The following is an 18,649-nucleotide window of genomic DNA, read 5'->3' as shown; positions in this document are numbered from 1 at the left end:
ATTTTTCTAAGCCCCGGTGTCACAATTTCAGCAAAAATCTGAAATTCTCCAATTCTCTCAAAAACGGTGCCAAACTGTTGCAAATTCTCCCCTGAAAGGTTTGGCGCTGGAAACAGAAGCCTTTTTGTCATAGGAAATGAAATCAGCCCTCGACAACTTTACCTGTGAAAAAAAAAATTTCTAAGCCCCGGGGTCATAATTTCAGCAAAAATCTGAAATTCTCCAGTTCACTCAAAAATGGTGCCAAAGTGTTGCAAATTCTCCCCTGAAAGGTTTGGCGGTGGAAACAGAAGCCTTTATGTCATAGGAAATGAAATCAGCCCTCGAAGACAAAACCTGTGGAAAAAATTTTTTCTAAGCCCCGGGGTCACAATTTTAGCAAAAATCTGAAATTCTCCAGTTCACTCAAAAATGGTGCCAAACTGTTGCAAATTCTCCCCGAAAGGTTTGGCGGTGGAAACCGAAGCCTTTATGTCATAAGAAATGAAATCAGCCCTCAAAGACAAAACCTGTGGTAAAAAAAATTTTCTATGCCCCGGGGTCACAATTTCAGCAAAAATCTGAAATTCTCCAATTCTCTCAAAAATGGTGCCAAACTGTTGCAAATTCTCCCCTGAAAGGTTTGGCGCTGGAAAAAGAAGCCTTTTTGTCATAGGAAATGAAATCAGCCCTTGAAGACAAAACCTGTGGAAAAAAATTTTTCTAAGCCCCGGGGTCACAATTTCAGCAAAAATCTGAAATTCTCCAATTCTCTCAAAAATGGTGCCAAACTGTTGCAAATTCTCCCCTGAAAGGTTTGGCGGTGGAAACAGAAGCCTTTTTATCATAGGCCAAGAAATCAGCCCTCGACAACTTTACCGGTGAAAAAAAAAATTTCTAAGCCCCGGGGTCACAATTTCAGCAAAAATCTGAAATTCTCCAGTTCACTCAAAAATGGTGCTAAACTGTTGCAAATTCTCCCCTGAAAGGTTTGGCGGTGGAAACAGAAGCCTTTATGTCATAGGAAATGAAATCAGCCCTCGAAGACAAAACCTGTGGAAAAAAATTTTTCAGCAAAAATCTGAAATTCTCCAATTCTCTCAAAAATGGTGCCAAACTGTTGCAAATTCTCCCCTGAAAGGTTTGGCAGAGTAAACAGAAGCCTTTTTGTCATAGGAACTGAAATCAGCCCTCGAAGACAAAACCTGTGGGAAAAAAATTTTCTAAGCCCCGGGGTCACATTTTCAGCAAAAATCTGAAATTCTCCAATTCCCTCAAAAACGGTGCCTAACTTTTGCAAATTCTCCCCTGAAAGGTTTGGCGGTGGAAACAGAAGCCTTTTTGTCATAGGAAATGAAATCAGCCCTCGACAACTTTACCTGTGGAAAAAAAAAATTCTAAGCCCCGGGGTCACAATTTCAGCAAAAATCTGAAATTCTCCAATTCTCTCAAAAACGGTGCCAAACTGTTGCAAATTCTCCCCTGAAAGGTTTGGCGCTGGAAAAAGAAGCCTTTTTGTCATAGGAAATGAAATCAGCCCTTGAAGACAAAACCTGTGGGAAAAAAATTTTCTAAGCCCCGGGGTCACAATTTCAGCAAAAATCTGAAATTCTCCAATTCTCTCAAAAATGGTGCCAAACTGTTGCAAATTCTCCCCTGAAAGCTTTGGCGGTGGAAACAGAAGCCTTTTTATCATAGGCCAAGAAATCAGCCCTCGACAACTTTACCGGTGAAAAAAAAAATTTCTAAGCCCCGGGGTCACAATTTCAGCAAAAATCTGAAATTCTCCAGTTCACTCAAAAATGGTTCTAAACTGTTGCAAATTCTCCCCTGAAAGGTTTGGCGGTGGAAACAGAAGCCTTTATGTCATAGGAAATGAAATCAGCCCTTGAAGACAAAACCTGTGGAAAAAATTTTTTCCAAGCCCCGGGGTCACAATTTCAGCAAAAATCTGAAATTCTCCAATTCTCTCAAAAATGGTGCCAAACTGTTGCAAATTCTCTCCTGAAAGGTTTGGCGCTGGAAAAAGAAGCCTTTTTGTCATAGGCCAAGAAATCAGCCCTCGACAACTTTACCGGTGAAAAAAAAAATTTCTAAGCCCCGGGGTCACAATTTCAGCAAAAATCTGAAATTCTCCAGTTCACTCAAAAATGGTGCTAAACTGTTGCAAATTCTTTCCTGAAAGGTTTGGCGCTGGAAACAGAAGCCTTTATGTCATAGGAAATGAAATCAGCCCTCGACTACAAAACCTGTGGAAAAAATTTTTTCAGCAAAAATCTGAAATTCTCCAATTCTCTCAAAAATGGTGCCAAACTGTTGCAAATTCTCCCCTGAAAGGTTTGGCAGAGTAAACAGAAGCCTTTTTGTCATAGGAACTGAAATCAGCCCTCGAAGACAAAACCTGTGGAAAAAAATTTTTATAAGCCCCGGGGTCACAATTTCAGCAAAAATCTGAAATTCTCCAATTCTCTCAAAAAGGGTGCCAAACTGTTGCAAATTCTCCCCTGAAAGGTTTGGCGCTGGAAACAGAAGCCTTTTTGTCATAGGAAATGAAATCAGCCCTCGACAACTTTACCTGTGAAAAAAAAAAATTCTAAGCCCCGGGGTCATAATTTCAGCAAAAATCTGAAATTCTCCAATTCTCTCAAAAATGGTGCCAAACTGTTGCAAATTCTCCCCTGAAATGTTTGGCGCTGGAAAAAGAAGCCTTTTTGTCATAGGAAATGAAATCAGCCCTTGAAGACAAAACCTGTGGAAAAAAAATTTTCTAAGCCCCGGGGTCACAATTTCAGCAAAAATCTGAAATTCTCCAATTCTCTCAAAAATGGTGCCAAACTGTTGCAAATTCTCCCCTGAAAGGTTTGGCGGTGGAAACAGAAGCCTTTTTATCATAGGCCAAGAAATCAGCCCTCGACAACTTTACCGGTGAAAAAAAAAATTTCTAAGCCCCGGGGTCACAATTTCAGCAAAAATCTGAAATTCTCCAGTTCACTCAAAAATGGTGCTAAACTGTTGCAAATTCTCTCCTGAAAGGTTTGGCGCTGGAAACAGAAGCCTTTATGTCATAGGAAATGAAATCAGCCCTCGAAGACAAAACCTGTGGAAAAAAATTTTTCAGCAAAAATCTGAAATTCTCCAATTCTCTCAAAAATGGTGCCAAACTGTTGCAAATTCTCCCCTGAAAGGTTTGGCAGAGTAAACAGAAGCCTTTTTGTCATAGGAACTGAAATCAGCCCTCGAAGACAAAACCTGTGGAAAAAAATTTTTATAAGCCCCGGGGTCACAATTTCAGCAAAAATCTGAAATTCTCCAATTCTCTCAAAAAGGGTGCCAAACTGTTGCAAATTCTCCCCTGAAAGGTTTGGCGGTGGAAACAGAAGCCTTTTTGTCATAGGAAATGAAATCAGCCCTCGAAGACAAAACCTGTGGTAAATTTTTTTTTCTAAGCCCCGGTGTCACAATTTCAGCAAAAATCTGAAATTCTCCAATTCTCTCAAAAACGGTGCCAAAGTGTTGCAAATTCTCCCCTGAAAGGTTTGGCGCTGGAAACAGAAGCCTTTTTGTCATAGGAAATGAAATCAGACCTCGACAACTTTACCTGTGAAAAAAAAAAATTCTAAGCCCCGGGGTCATAATTTCAGCAAAAATCTGAAATTCTCCAGTTCACTCAAAAATGGTGCCAAACTGTTGCAAATTCTCCCCGAAAGGTTTGGCGGTGGAAACCGAAGCCTTTATGTCATAAGAAATGAAATCAGCCCTCAAAGACATAACCTGTGGTAAAAAAAAATGTCTATGCCCCGGTGTCACAATTTCAGCAAAAATCTGAAATTCTCCAATTCTCTCAAAAACGGTGCCAAACTGTTGCAAATTCTCCCCTGAAAGGTTTGGCGGTGGAAACAGAAGCCTTTTTGTCATAGGAGATGAAATCAGCCCTTGAAGACAAAACCTGTGGAAAAAAAATTTTCTAAGCCCCGGGGTCACAATTTCAGCAAAAATCTGAAATTCTCCAATTCTCTCAAAAATGGTGCCAAACTGTTGCAAATTCTCCCCTGAAAGGTTTGGCGCTGGAAAAAGAAGCCTTTTTGTCATAGGAAATGAAATCAGCCCTTGAAGACAAAACCTGTGGGAAAAAAATTTTCTAACCCCCGGGGTCACAATTTCAGCAAAAATGTGAAATTCTCCAATTCTCTCAAAAATGGTGCCAAACTGTTGCAAATTCTCCCCTGAAAGGTTTGGCGGTGGAAACAGAAGCCTTTTTATCATAGGCCAAGAAATCAGCCCTCGACAACTTTACCGGTGAAAAAAAAAATTTCTAAGCCCCGGGGTCACAATTTTAGCAAAAATCTGAAATTCTCCAGTTCACTCAAAAATGGTGCCAAACTGTTGCAAATTCTCCCCGAAAGGTTTGGCGGTGGAAACCGAAGCCTTTATGTCATAAGAAATGAAATCAGCCCTCAAAGACAAAACCTGTGGTAAAAAAAATTTTCTATGCCCCGGGGTCACAATTTCAGCAAAAATCTGAAATTCTCCAATTCTCTCAAAAATGGTGCCAAACTGTTGCAAATTCTCCCCTGAAAGGTTTGGCGCTGGAAAAAGAAGCCTTTTTGTCATAGGAAATGAAATCAGCCCTTGAAGACAAAACCTGTGGAAAAAAAATTTTCTAAGCCCCGGGGTCACAATTTCAGCAAAAATCTGAAATTCTCCAATTCTCTCAAAAATGGTGCCAAACTGTTGCAAATTCTCCCCTGAAAGGTTTGGCGGTGGAAACAGAAGCCTTTTTATCATAGGCCAAGAAATCAGCCCTCGACAACTTTACCGGTGAAAAAAAAAATTTCTAAGCCCCGGGGTCACAATTTCAGCAAAAATCTGAAATTCTCCAGTTCACTCAAAAATGGTGCTAAACTGTTGCAAATTCTCCCCTGAAAGGTTTGGCGGTGGAAACAGAAGCCTTTATGTCATAGGAAATGAAATCAGCCCTCGAAGACAAAACCTGTGGAAAAAAATTTTTCAGCAAAAATCTGAAATTCTCCAATTCTCTCAAAAATGGTGCCAAACTGTTGCAAATTCTCCCCTGAAAGGTTTGGCAGAGTAAACAGAAGCCTTTTTGTCATAGGAACTGAAATCAGCCCTCGAAGACAAAACCTGTGGGAAAAAAATTTTCTAAGCACCGGGGTCACATTTTCAGCAAAAATCTGAAATTCTCCAATTCCCTCAAAAACGGTGCCTAACTTTTGCAAATTCTCCCCTGAAAGGTTTGGCGGTGGAAACAGAAGCCTTTTTGTCATAGGAAATGAAATCAGCCCTCGACAACTTTACCTGTGGAAAAAAAAAATTCTAAGCCCCGGGGTCACAATTTCAGCAAAAATCTGAAATTCTCCAATTCTCTCAAAAACGGTGCCAAACTGTTGCAAATTCTCCCCTGAAAGGTTTGGCGCTGGAAAAAGAAGCCTTTTTGTCATAGGAAATGAAATCAGCCCTTGAAGACAAAACCTGTGGGAAAAAAATTTTCTAAGCCCCGGGGTCACAATTTCAGCAAAAATCTGAAATTCTCCAATTCTCTCAAAAATGGTGCCAAACTGTTGCAAATTCTCCCCTGAAAGCTTTGGCGGTGGAAACAGAAGCCTTTTTATCATAGGCCAAGAAATCAGCCCTCAACAACTTTACCGGTGAAAAAAAAAATTTCTAAGCCCCGGGGTCACAATTTCAGCAAAAATCTGAAATTCTCCAGTTCACTCAAAAATGGTTCTAAACTGTTGCAAATTCTCCCCTGAAAGGTTTGGCGGTGGAAACAGAAGCCTTTATGTCATAGGAAATGAAATCAGCCCTTGAAGACAAAACCTGTGGAAAAAAATTTTTCCAAGCCCCGGGGTCACAATTTCAGCAAAAATCTGAAATTCTCCAATTCTCTCAAAAATGGTGCCAAACTGTTGCAAATTCTCTCCTGAAAGGTTTGGCGCTGGAAAAAGAAGCCTTTTTGTCATAGGCCAAGAAATCAGCCCTCGACAACTTTACCGGTGAAAAAAAAAATTTCTAAGCCCCGGGGTCACAATTTCAGCAAAAATCTGAAATTCTCCAGTTCACTCAAAAATGGTGCTAAACTGTTGCAAATTCTCTCCTGAAAGGTTTGGCGCTGGAAACAGAAGCCTTTATGTCATAGGAAATGAAATCAGCCCTCGACGACAAAACCTGTGGAAAAAATTTTTTCAGCAAAAATCTGAAATTCTCCAATTCTCTCAAAAATGGTGCCAAACTGTTGCAAATTCTCCCCTGAAAGGTTTGGCAGAGTAAACAGAAGCCTTTTTGTCATAGGAACTGAAATCAGCCCTCGAAGACAAAACCTGTGGAAAAAAATTTTTATAAGCCCCGGGGTCACAATTTCAGCAAAAATCTGAAATTCTCCAATTCTCTCAAAAAGGGTGCCAAACTGTTGCAAATTCTCCCCTGAAAGGTTTGGCGCTGGAAACAGAAGCCTTTTTGTCATAGGAAATGAAATCAGCCCTCGACAACTTTACCTGTGAAAAAAAAAAATTCTAAGCCCCGGGGTCATAATTTCAGCAAAAATCTGAAATTCTCCAGTTCACTCAAAAATGGTGCCAAAGTGTTGCAAATTCTCCCCTGAAAGGTTTGGCGGTGGAAACAGAAGCCTTTATGTCATAGGAAATGAAATCAGCCCTCGAAGACAAAACCTGTGGAAAAAAATTTTTCTAAGCCCCGGGGTCACAATTTTAGCAAAAATCTGAAATTCTCCAGTTCACTCAAAAATGGTGCCAAACTGTTGCAAATTCTCCCCGAAAGGTTTGGCGGTGGAAACCGAAGCCTTTATGTCATAAGAAATGAAATCAGCCCTCAAAGACAAAACCTGTGGTAAAAAAAAATTTCTATGCCCCGGGGTCACAATTTCAGCAAAAATCTGAAATTCTCCAATTCTCTCAAAAATGGTGCCAAACTGTTGCAAATTCTCCCCTGAAAGGTTTGGCGCTGGAAAAAGAAGCCTTTTTGTCATAGGAAATGAAATCAGCCCTTGAAGACAAAACCTGTGGAAAAAAAATTTTCTAAGCCCCGGGGTCACAATTTCAGCAAAAATCTGAAATTCTCCAATTCTCTCAAAAATGGTGCCAAACTGTTGCAAATTCTCCCCTGAAAGGTTTGGCGGTGGAAACAGAAGCCTTTTTATCATAGGCCAAGAAATCAGCCCTCGACAACTTTACCGGTGAAAAAAAAAATTTCTAAGCCCCGGGGTCACAATTTCAGCAAAAATCTGAAATTCTCCAGTTCACTCAAAAATGGTGCTAAACTGTTGCAAATTCTCTCCTGAAAGGTTTGGCGCTGGAAACAGAAGCCTTTATGTCATAGGAAATGAAATCAGCCCTCGAAGACAAAACCTGTGGAAAAAAATTTTTCAGCAAAAATCTGAAATTCTCCAATTCTCTCAAAAATGGTGCCAAACTGTTGCAAATTCTCCCCTGAAAGGTTTGGCAGAGTAAACAGAAGCCTTTTTGTCATAGGAACTGAAATCAGCCCTCGAAGACAAAACCTGTGGAAAAAAATTTTTATAAGCCCCGGGGTCACAATTTCAGCAAAAATCTGAAATTCTCCAATTCTCTCAAAAAGGGTGCCAAACTGTTGCAAATTCTCCCCTGAAAGGTTTGGCGGTGGAAACAGAAGCCTTTTTGTCATAGGAAATGAAATCAGCCCTCGAAGACAAAACCTGTGGTAAAATTTTTTTTCTAAGCCCCGGTGTCACAATTTCAGCAAAAATCTGAAATTCTCCAATTCTCTCAAAAACGGTGCCAAAGTGTTGCAAATTCTCCCCTGAAAGGTTTGGCGCTGGAAACAGAAGCCTTTTTGTCATAGGAAATGAAATCAGACCTCGACAACTTTACCTGTGAAAAAAAAAAATTCTAAGCCCCGGGGTCATAATTTCAGCAAAAATCTGAAATTCTCCAGTTCACTCAAAAATGGTGCCAAAGTGTTGCAAATTCTCCCCTGAAAGGTTTGGCGGTGGAAACAGAAGCCTTTATGTCATAGGAAATGAAATCAGCCCTCGAAGACAAAACCTGTGGAAAAAAATTTTTCTAAGCCCCGGGGTCACAATTTTAGCAAAAATCTGAAATTCTCCAGTTCACTCAAAAATGGTGCCAAACTGTTGCAAATTCTCCCCGAAAGGTTTGGCGGTGGAAACCGAAGCCTTTATGTCATAAGAAATGAAATCAGCCCTCAAAGACATAACCTGTGGTAAAAAAAAATGTCTATGCCCCGGGGTCACAATTTCAGCAAAAATCTGAAATTCTCCAATTCTCTCAAAAATGGTGCCAAACTGTTGCAAATTCTCCCCTGAAAGGTTTGGCGCTGGAAAAAGAAGCCTTTATGTCATGGGAAATGAAATCAGCCCTCGAAGACAAAACCTGTGGAAAAATTTTTTTCTAAGCCCCGGTGTCACAATTTCAGCAAAAATCTGAAATTCTCCAATTCTCTCAAAAACGGTGCCAAACTGTTGCAAATTCTCCCCTGAAAGGTTTGGCGGTGGAAACAGAAGCCTTTTTGTCATAGGAGATGAAATCAGCCCTCGAAGACAAAACCTGTGGAAAAAAAATTTTCTAAGCCCCGGGGTCACATTTTCAGCAAAAATCTGAAATTCTCCAATTCCCTCAAAAACAGTGCCTAACTTTTGCAAATTCTCCACTGAAAGGTTTGGCGGTGGAAACAGAAGCCTTTTTGTCATAGGAAATGAAATCAGCCCTCGACAACTTTACCTGTGGAAAAAAAAAATTTCTAAGCCCCGGGGTCACAATTTCAGCAAAAATCTGAAATTCTCCAATTCTCTCAAAAATGGTGCCAAACTGTTGCAAATTCTCCCCTGAAAGGTTTGGCGCTGGAAAAAGAAGCCTTTTTGTCATAGGAAATGAAATCAGCCCTTGAAGACAAAACCTGTGGGAAAAAAATTTTCTAAGCCCCGGGGTCACAATTTCAGCAAAAATGTGAAATTCTCCAATTCTCTCAAAAATGGTGCCAAACTGTTGCAAATTCTCCCCTGAAAGGTTTGGCGGTGGAAACAGAAGCCTTTTTATCATAGGCCAAGAAATCAGCCCTCGACAACTTTACCGGTGGAAAAAAAAATTTCTAAGCCCCGGGGTCACAATTTCAGCAAAAATCTGAAATTCTCCAGTTCACTCAAAAATGGTGCTAAACTGTTGCAAATTCTCTCCTGAAAGGTTTGGCGCTGGAAACAGAAGCCTTTATGTCATAGGAAGTGAAATCAGCCCTCGAAGACAAAACCTGTGGAAAAAAATTTTTCAGCAAAAATCTGAAATTCTCCAATTCTCTCAAAAATGGTGCCAAACTGTTGCAAATTCTCCCCTGAAAGGTTTGGCAGAGTAAACAGAAGCCTTTTTGTCATAGGAACTGAAATCAGCCCTCGAAGACAAAACCTGTGGAAAAAAATTTTTATAAGCCCCGGGGTCACAATTTCAGCAAAAATCTGAAATTCTCCAATTCTCTCAAAAAGGGTGCCAAACTGTTGCAAATTCTCCCCTGAAAGGTTTGGCGGTGGAAACAGAAGCCTTTTTGTCATAGGAAATGAAATCAGCCCTCGAAGACAAAACCTGTGGTAAAATTTTTTTTCTAAGCCCCGGTGTCACAATTTCAGCAAAAATCTGAAATTCTCCAATTCTCTCAAAAACGGTGCCAAAGTGTTGCAAATTCTCCCCTGAAAGGTTTGGCGCTGGAAACAGAAGCCTTTTTGTCATAGGAAATGAAATCAGCCCTCGACAACTTTACCTGTGAAAAAAAAAAATTCTAAGCCCCGGGGTCATAATTTCAGCAAAAATCTGAAATTCTCCAGTTCACTCAAAAATGGTGCCAAAGTGTTGCAAATTCTCCCCTGAAAGGTTTGGCGGTGGAAACAGAAGCCTTTATGTCATAGGAAATGAAATCAGCCCTCGAAGACAAAACCTGTGGAAAAAAATTTTTCTAAGCCCCGGGGTCACAATTTTAGCAAAAATCTGAAATTCTCCAGTTCACTCAAAAATGGTGCCAAACTGTTGCAAATTCTCCCCGAAAGGTTTGGCGGTGGAAACCGAAGCCTTTATGTCATAAGAAATGAAATCAGCCCTCAAAGACAAAACCTGTGGTAAAAAAAAATGTCTATGCCCCGGGGTCACAATTTCAGCAAAAATCTGAAATTCTCCAATTCTCTCAAAAATGGTGCCAAACTGTTGCAAATTCTCCCCTGAAAGGTTTGGCGCTGGAAAAAGAAGCCTTTTTGTCATAGGAAATGAAATCAGCCCTTGAAGACAAAACCTGTGGGAAAAAAATTTTCTAAGCCCCGGGGTCACAATTTCAGCAAAAATCTGAAATTCTCCAATTCTCTCAAAAATGGTGCCAAACTGTTGCAAATTCTCCCCTGAAAGGTTTGGCGGTGGAAACAGAAGCCTTTTTATCATAGGCCAAGAAATCAGCCCTCGACAACTTTACCGGTGAAAAAAAAAAATTTCTAAGCCCCGGGGTCACAATTTCAGCAAAAATCTGAAATTCTCCAGTTCACTCAAAAATGGTGCTAAACTGTTGCAAATTCTCTCCTGAAAGGTTTGGCGGTGGAAACAGAAGCCTTTATGTCATAGGAAATGAAATCAGCCCTCGAAGACAAAACCTGTGGAAAAAAAATTTTCAGCAAAAATCTGAAATTCTCCTATTCTCTCAAAAATGGTTCCAAACTGTTGCAAATTCTCCCCTGAAAGGTTTGGCAGAGTAAACAGAAGCCTTTTTGTCATAGGAACTGAAATCAGCCCTCGACAACTTTACCTGTGAAAAAAAAAAATTCTAAGCCCCGGGGTCATAATTTCAGCAAAAATCTGAAATTCTCCAGTTCACTCAAAAATGGTGCCAAACTGTTGCAAATTCTCCCCTGAAAGGTTTGGCGGTGGAAACAGAAGCCTTTTTGTCATAGGAAATGAAATCAGCCCTCGAAGACAAAACCTGTGGTAAAAAAATTTTTCTAAGCCCCGGTGTCACAATTTCAGCAAAAATCTGAAATTCTCCAATTCTCTCAAAAACGGTGCCAAACTGTTGGAAATTCTCTCCTGAAAGGTTTGGCGCTGGAAACAGAAGCCTTTTTGTCATAGGAAATGAAATCAGCCCTCGACAACTTTACCTGTGAAAAAAAAAAATTCTAAGCCCCGGGGTCATAATTTCAGCAAAAATCTGAAATTCTCCAGTTCACTCAAAAATGGTGCCAAACTGTTGCAAATTCTCCCCGAAAGGTTTGGCGGTGGAAACCGAAGCCTTTATGTCATAAGAAATGAAATCAGCCCTCAAAGACAAAACCTGTGGTAAAAAAAAATTTCTATGCCCCGGGGTCACAATTTCAGCAAAAATCTGAAATTCTCCAATTCTCTCAAAAATGGTGCCAAACTGTTGCAAATTCTCCCCTGAAAGGTTTGGCGCTGGAAAAAGAAGCCTTTTTGTCATAGGAAATGAAATCAGCCCTTGAAGACAAAACCTGTGGAAAAAAAATTTTCTAAGCCCCGGGGTCACAATTTCAGCAAAAATCTGAAATTCTCCAATTCTCTCAAAAATGGTGCCAAACTGTTGCAAATTCTCCCCTGAAAGGTTTGGCGGTGGAAACAGAAGCCTTTTTATCATAGGCCAAGAAATCAGCCCTCGACAACTTTACCGGTGAAAAAAAAAATTTCTAAGCCCCGGGGTCACAATTTCAGCAAAAATCTGAAATTCTCCACTTCACTCAAAAATGGTGCTAAACTGTTGCAAATTCTCCCCTGAAAGGTTTGGCGGTGGAAACAGAAGCCTTTATGTCATAGGAAATGAAATCAGCCCTCGAAGACAAAACCTGTGGAAAAAATTTTTTCAGCAAAAATCTGAAATTCTCCAATTCTCTCAAAAATGGTGCCAAACTGTTGCAAATTCTCCCCTGAAAGGTTTGGCAGAGTAAACAGAAGCCTTTATGTCATAGGAAATGAAATCAGCCCTTGAAGACAAAACCTGTGGAAAAATTTTTTTATAAGCCCTGGGGTCACAATTTCAGCAATAATCTGAAATTCTCCAATTCTCTCAAAAAGGGTGCCAAACTGTTGCAAATTCTCCCCTGAAAGGTTTGGCGGTGGAAACAGAAGCCTTTTTGTCATAGGAAATGAAATCAGCCCTCGAAGACAAAACCTGTGGTAAAAAAAATTTTCTAAGCCCCGGTGTCACTATTTCAGCAAAAATCTGAAATTCTCCAATTCTCTCAAAAACGGTGCCAAACTGTTGCAAATTATCCCCTGAAAGGTTTGGCGGTGGGAAAAGAAGCCTTTTTGTCATAGGAAATGAAATCAGCCCTTGAAGACAAAACCTGTGGAAAAAAAATTTTCTAAGCCCCGGGGTCACAATTTCAGCAAAAATCTGAAATTCTCCAATTCTCTCAAAAATGGTGCCAAACTGTTGCAAATTCTCTCCTGAAAGGTTTGGCGCTGGAAACAGAAGCCTTTTTGTCATAGGAAATGAAATCAGCCCTCGACAACTTTACCTGTGAAAAAAAAAATTTCTAAGCCCCGGGGTCACAATTTCAGCAAAAATCTGAAATTCTCCAGTTCACTCAAAAATGGTGCCAAAGTGTTGCAAATTCTCCCCTGAAAGGTTTGGCGGTGGAAACAGAAGCCTTTATGTCATAGGAAATGAAATCAGCCCTCGAAGACAAAACCTGTGGAAAAAAATTTTTCTAAGCCCCGGGGTCACAATTTTAGCAAAAATCTGAAATTCTCCAGTTCACTCAAAAATGGTGCTAAACTGTTGCAAATTCTCCCCGAAAGGTTTGGCGGTGGAAACCGAAGCCTTTATGTCATAAGAAATGAAATCAGCCCTCAAAGACAAAACCTGTGGTAAAAAAAATTTTCTAAGCCCCGGGGTCACAATTTCAGCAAAAATCCGAAATTCTCCAAATCTCTCAAAAACGGTGCCAAACTGCTGCAAATTCTCCCCTGAAAGGTTTGGCGGTGGAAACAGAAGCCTTTTTGTCATACGAAATGAAATCAGCCCTTGACAACTTTACCTGTGAAAAAAAAAATTCTAAGCCCCGGTGTCACAATTTCAGCAAAAATCTGAAATTCTCCAGTTCACTCAAAAATGGTGCCAAACTGTTGCAAATTCTCCCCTGAAAGGTCTGGCGGTGGAAACAGAAGCCTTTATGTCATAAGAAATGAAATCAGCCCTCGAAGACAAAACCTGTGGTAAAAAAAAATTTCTTAGCCCCGGGGTCACAATTTCAGCAAAAATCTGAAATTCTCCAATTCTCTCAAAAACGGTGCCAAACTGTTGGAAATTCTCTCCTGAAAGGTTTGGCGCTGGAAACAGAAGCCTTTTTGTCATAGGAAATGAAATCAGCCCTCGACAACTTTACCTGTGAAAAAAAAAATTTCTAAGCCCCGGGGTCACAATTTCAGCAAAAATCTGAAATTCTCCAGTTCACTCAAAAATGGTGCCAAAGTGTTGCAAATTCTCCCCTGAAAGGTTTGGCGGTGGAAACAGAAGCCTTTATGTCATAGGAAATGAAATCAGCCCTCGAAGACAAAACCTGTGGAAAAATTTTTTTCTAAGCACCGGGGTCACAATTTCAGCAAAAATCTGAAATTTTCCAATTCTCTCAAAAATGGTGCCAAACTGTTGGAAATTCTCCCCTGAAAGGTTTGGCGGTGGAAACAGAAGCCTTTTTGTCATAGGAAATGAAATCAGCCCTCGAAGACAAAACCTGTCTTAAAAAATTTTTTCCAAGCCCTGATGTCACAATTTCAGCAAAAATCTGAAATCCTCCTATTCTCTAAAAAACGGTGCCAAACTGTTGCAAATTCTCCCCTGAAAGGTTTGGCGGTGGAAACAGAAGCCTTTTTGTCATAGGAGATGAAATCAGCCTTCGAAGACAAAACCTGTGGAAAAAAAAATTTCTAAGCCCCGGGGTCACATTTTCAGCAAAAATCTGAAATTCTCCAATTCCCTCAAAAACGGTGCCAAACTTTTGCAAATTCTCCCCTGAAAGGTTTGGCGGTGGAAACAGAAGCCTTTTTGTCATAGGAAATGAAGTCAGCCCTCGACAACTTTACCTGTGAAAAAAAAAATTCTAAGCCCCGGGGTCACAATTTCAGCAAAAATCTGAAATTCTCCAGTTCACTCAAAAATGGTGCCAAACTGTTGCAAATTCTCCCCTGAAAGGTTTGGCGGTGGAAACAGAAGCCTTTTTGTCATAGGAGATGAAATCAGCCCTCGAAGACAAAACCTGTGGGAAAAAAAATTTCTAAGCCCCGGGGTCACATTTTCAGCAAAAATCTGAAATTCTCCAATTCCCTCAAAAACGGTGCCAAACTTTTGCAAATTCTCCCCTGAAAGGTTTGGCGGTGGAAACAGAAGCCTTTTTGTGATAGGAAATGAAATCAGCCCTCGACAACTTTACCTGTGAAAAAAAAAATTTCTAAGCCCCGGGGTCACAATTTCAGCAAAAATCTGAAATTCTCCAATTCTCTCAAAAACGGTGCCAAACTGTTGGAAATTCATCCCTGAAAGGTTTGGCGCTGGAAAAAGAAGCCTTTTTGTCATAGGAAATGAAATCAGCCCTTGAAGACAAAACCTGTGGAAAAAATTTTTTCTAAGCCCCGGGGTCACAATTTCAGCAAAAATCTGAAATTCTCCAATTCTCTCAAAAATGGTGCCAAACTGTTGCAAATTCTCCCCTGAAAGGTTTGGCGGTGGAAACAGAAGCCTTTTTATCATAGGCCAAGAAATCAGCCCTCGACAACTTTACCGGTGAAAAAAAAAATTTCTAAGCCCCGGGGTCACAATTTCAGCAAAAATCTGAAATTCTCCAGTTCACTCAAAAATGGTGCCAAAGTATTGCAAATTCTCCCCTGAAAGGTTTGGCGGTGGAAACAGAAGCCTTTATGTCATAGGAAATGAAATCAACCCTCGAAGACAAAACCTGTGGAAAAAATTTTTTCTAAGCCCCGGGGTCACAATTTTAGCAAAAATCTGAAATTCTCCAGTTCACTCAAAAATGGTGCCAAACTGTTGCAAATTCTCCCCGAAAGGTTTGGCGGTGGAAACCGAAGCCTTTATGTCATAAGAAATGAAATCAGCAATCAAAGACAAAACCTGTGGTAAAAAAAAATTTCTATGCCCTGGGGTCACAATTTCAGCAAAAATCTGAAATTCTCCAATTCTCTCAAAAATGGTGCCAAACTGTTGCAAATTCTCCCCGGAAAGGTTTGGCGGTGGAAACAGAAGCCTTTTTGTCATAGGAGATGAAATCAGCCCTCGAAGACAAAACCTGTGGAAAAAAAATTTTCTAAGCCCCGGGGTCACATTTTCAGCAAAAATCTGAAATTCTCCAATTCCCTCAAAAACGGTGCCAAACTTTTGCAAATTCTCCCCTGAAAGGTTTGGCGGTGGAAACAGAAGCCTTTTTGTCATAGGAAATGAAATCAGCCCTCGACAACTTTACCTGTGAAAAAAAAAATTTCTAAGCCCCGGGGTCACAATTTCAGCAAAAATCTGAAATTCTCCAATTCTCTCAAAAACGGTGCCAAACTGTTGGAAATTCTCCCCTGAAAGGTTTGGCGCTGGAAAAAGAAGCCTTTTTATCATAGGCCAAGAAATCAGCCCTCGACAACTTTACCAGTGAAAAAAAAAATTTCTAAGCCCCGGGGTCACAATTTCAGCAAAAATCTGAAATTCTCCAATTCTCTCAAAAATGGTGCCAAACTGTTGCAAATTCTCCCCTGAAAGGTTTGGCGGTGGAAACAGAAGCCTTTTTATCATAGGCCAAGAAATCAACCCTCGACAACTTTACCAGTGAAAAAAAAAATTTCTAAGCCCCGGGGTCACAATTTCAGCAAAAATCTGAAATTCTCCAATTCTCTCAAAAATGGTGCCAAACTGTTGCAAATTCTCCCCTGAAAGGTTTGGCGGTGGAAACAGAAGCCTTTTTATCATAGGCCAAGAAATCAGCCCTCAACAACTTTACCAGTGAAAAAAAAAATTTCTAAGCCCCGAGGTCACAATTTCAGCAAAAATCTGAAATTCTCCAATTCTCTCAAAAATGGTGCCAAACTGTTGGAAATTCTCCCCTGAAAGGTTTGGCGCTGGAAAAAGAAGCCTTTTTATCATAGGCCAAGAAATCAGCCCTCGACAACTTTACCTGTGAAAAAAAAAATTTCTAAGCCCCGGGGTCACAATTTCAGCAAAAATCTGAAATTCTCCAATTCTCTCAAAAATGGTGCCAAACTGTTGCAAATTCTCCCCTGAAAGGTTTGGCGGTGGAAACAGAAGCCTTTTTATCATAGGCCAAGAAATCAGCCCTCGACAACTTTACCAGTGAAAAAAAAAATTTCTAAGCCCCGGGGTCACAATTTCAGCAAAAATCTGAAATTCTCCAATTCTCTCAAAAATGGTGCCAAACTGTTGCAAATTCTCCCCTGAAAGGTTTGGCGCTGGAAAAAGAAGCCTTTTTATCATAGGCCAAGAAATCAGCCCTCGACAACTTTACCTGTGAAAAAAAAAATTTCTAAGCCCCGGGGTCACATTTTCAGCAAAAATCTGAAATTCTCCAATTCTCTCAAAAATGGTGCCAAACTGTTGCAAATTCTCCCCTGAAAGGTTTGGCGGTGGAAACAGAAGCCTTTTTATCATAGGCCAAGAAATCAGCCCTCGACAACTTTACCAGTGAAAAAAAAAATTTCTAAGCCCCGGGGTCACAATTTCAGCAAAAATCTGAAATTCTCCAATTCTCTCAAAAATGGTGCCAAACTGTTGGAAATTCTCCCCTGAAAGGTTTGGCGCTGGAAAAAGAAGCCTTTTTATCATAGGCCAAGAAATCAGCCCTCGACAACTTTACCTGTGAAAAAAAAAATTTCTAAGCCACGGGGTCACAATTTCAGCAAAAATCTGAAATTCTCCAATTCTCTCAAAAATGGTGCCAAACTGTTGCAAATTCTCCCCTGAAAGGTTTGGCGGTGGAAACAGAAGCCTTTTTATCATAGGCCAAGAAATCAGCCCTCGACAACTTTACCAGTGAAAAAAAAATTTTCTAAGCCCCGGGGTCACAATTTCAGCAAAAATCTGAAATTCTCCAATTCTCTCAAAAATGGTGCCAAACTGTTGCAAATTCTCCCCTGAAAGGTTTGGCGGTGGAAACAGAAGCCTTTTTATCATAGGCCAAGAAATCAGCCCTCGACAACTTTACCAGTGAAAAAAAAAATTTCTAAGCCCCGGGGTCACAATTTCAGCAAAAATCTGAAATTCTCCAATTCTCTCAAAAATGGTGCCAAACTGTTGGAAATTCTCCCCTGAAAGGTTTGGCGCTGGAAAAAGAAGCCTTTTTATCATAGGCCAAGAAATCAGCCCTCGACAACTTTACCAGTGAAAAAAAAAATTTCTAAGCCCCGGGGTCACAATTTCAGCAAAAATCTGAAATTCTCCAATTCTCTCAAAAATGGTGCCAAACTGTTGCAAATTCTCCCCTGAAAGGTTTGGCGGTGGAAACAGAAGCCTTTATGTCATAGGAAATGAAATCAGCCCTCGAAGACAAAACCTGTGGAAAAATTTTTTTCTAAGCCCCGGGGTCACAATTTCAGCAAAAATCTGAAATTTTCCAAATCTCTCAAAAATGGTGCCAAACTGTTGGAAATTCTCCCCTGAAAGGTTTGGCGCTGGAAAAAGAAGCCTTTTTGTCATAGGAAATGAAATCAGCCCTTGAAGACAAAACCTGTAGAAAAAAAGTTTTCTAAGCCCCGGGGTCACAATTTCAGCAAAAATCTGAAATTCTCCAATTCTCTCAAAAATGGTGCCAAACTGTTGCAAATTCTCCCCTGAAAGGTTTGGCGGTGGAAACAGAAGCCTTTTTATCATAGGCCAAGAAATCAGCCCTCGACAACTTTACCAGTGAAAAAAAAAATTTCTAAGCCCCGGGGTCACAATTTCAGCAAAAATCTGAAATTCTCCAGTTCACTCAAAAATGGTGCTAAACTGTTGCAAATTCTCCCCTGGAAGGTTTGGCGGTGGAAACAGAAGCCTTTATGTCATAGGAAATGAAATCAGCCCTCGAAGACAAAACCTGTGGAAAAAATGTTTTCTAAGCCCCGGGGTCACAATTTCAGCAAAAATCTGAAATTCTCCAATTCTCTCAAAAATGGTGCCAAACTGTTGCAAATTCTCCCCTGAAAGGTTTGGCAGAGGAAACAGAAGCCTTTTTGTCATAGGAACTGAAATCAGCCCTCGAAGACAAAACCTGTGGAAAAAAATTTTTATAAGCCCCGGGGTCACAATTTCAGCAAAAATCTGAAATTCTCCAATTCTCTCAAAAATGGTGCCAAACTGTTGCAAATTCTCCCCTGAAAGGTTTGGCGGTGGAAACAGAAGCCTTTTTGTCATAGGAAATGAAATCAGCCCTCGAAGACAAAACCTGTGGGGAAAAAAATTTCTAAGCCCCGGGATCACAATTTCAGCAAAAATCTGAAATTCTCCAAATCTCTCAAAAACGGTGCCAAACTGCTGCAAATTCTCCCCTGAAAGGTTTGGCGGTGGAAACAGAAGCCTTTTTGTCATACGAAATGAAATCAGCCCTTGACAACTTTACCTGTGAAAAAAAAAATTCTAAGCCCCGGGGTCACAATTTCAGCAAAAATCTGAAATTCTC

This window comes from Podarcis muralis, chromosome 3 (assembly GCF_964188315.1).
Source record: "Podarcis muralis chromosome 3, rPodMur119.hap1.1, whole genome shotgun sequence".
Taxonomy (NCBI): domain Eukaryota; kingdom Metazoa; phylum Chordata; class Lepidosauria; order Squamata; family Lacertidae; genus Podarcis; species Podarcis muralis.
The sequence above is the reverse complement of the archived record's forward strand: the minus strand, read 5'-3'. Positions refer to the sequence as shown.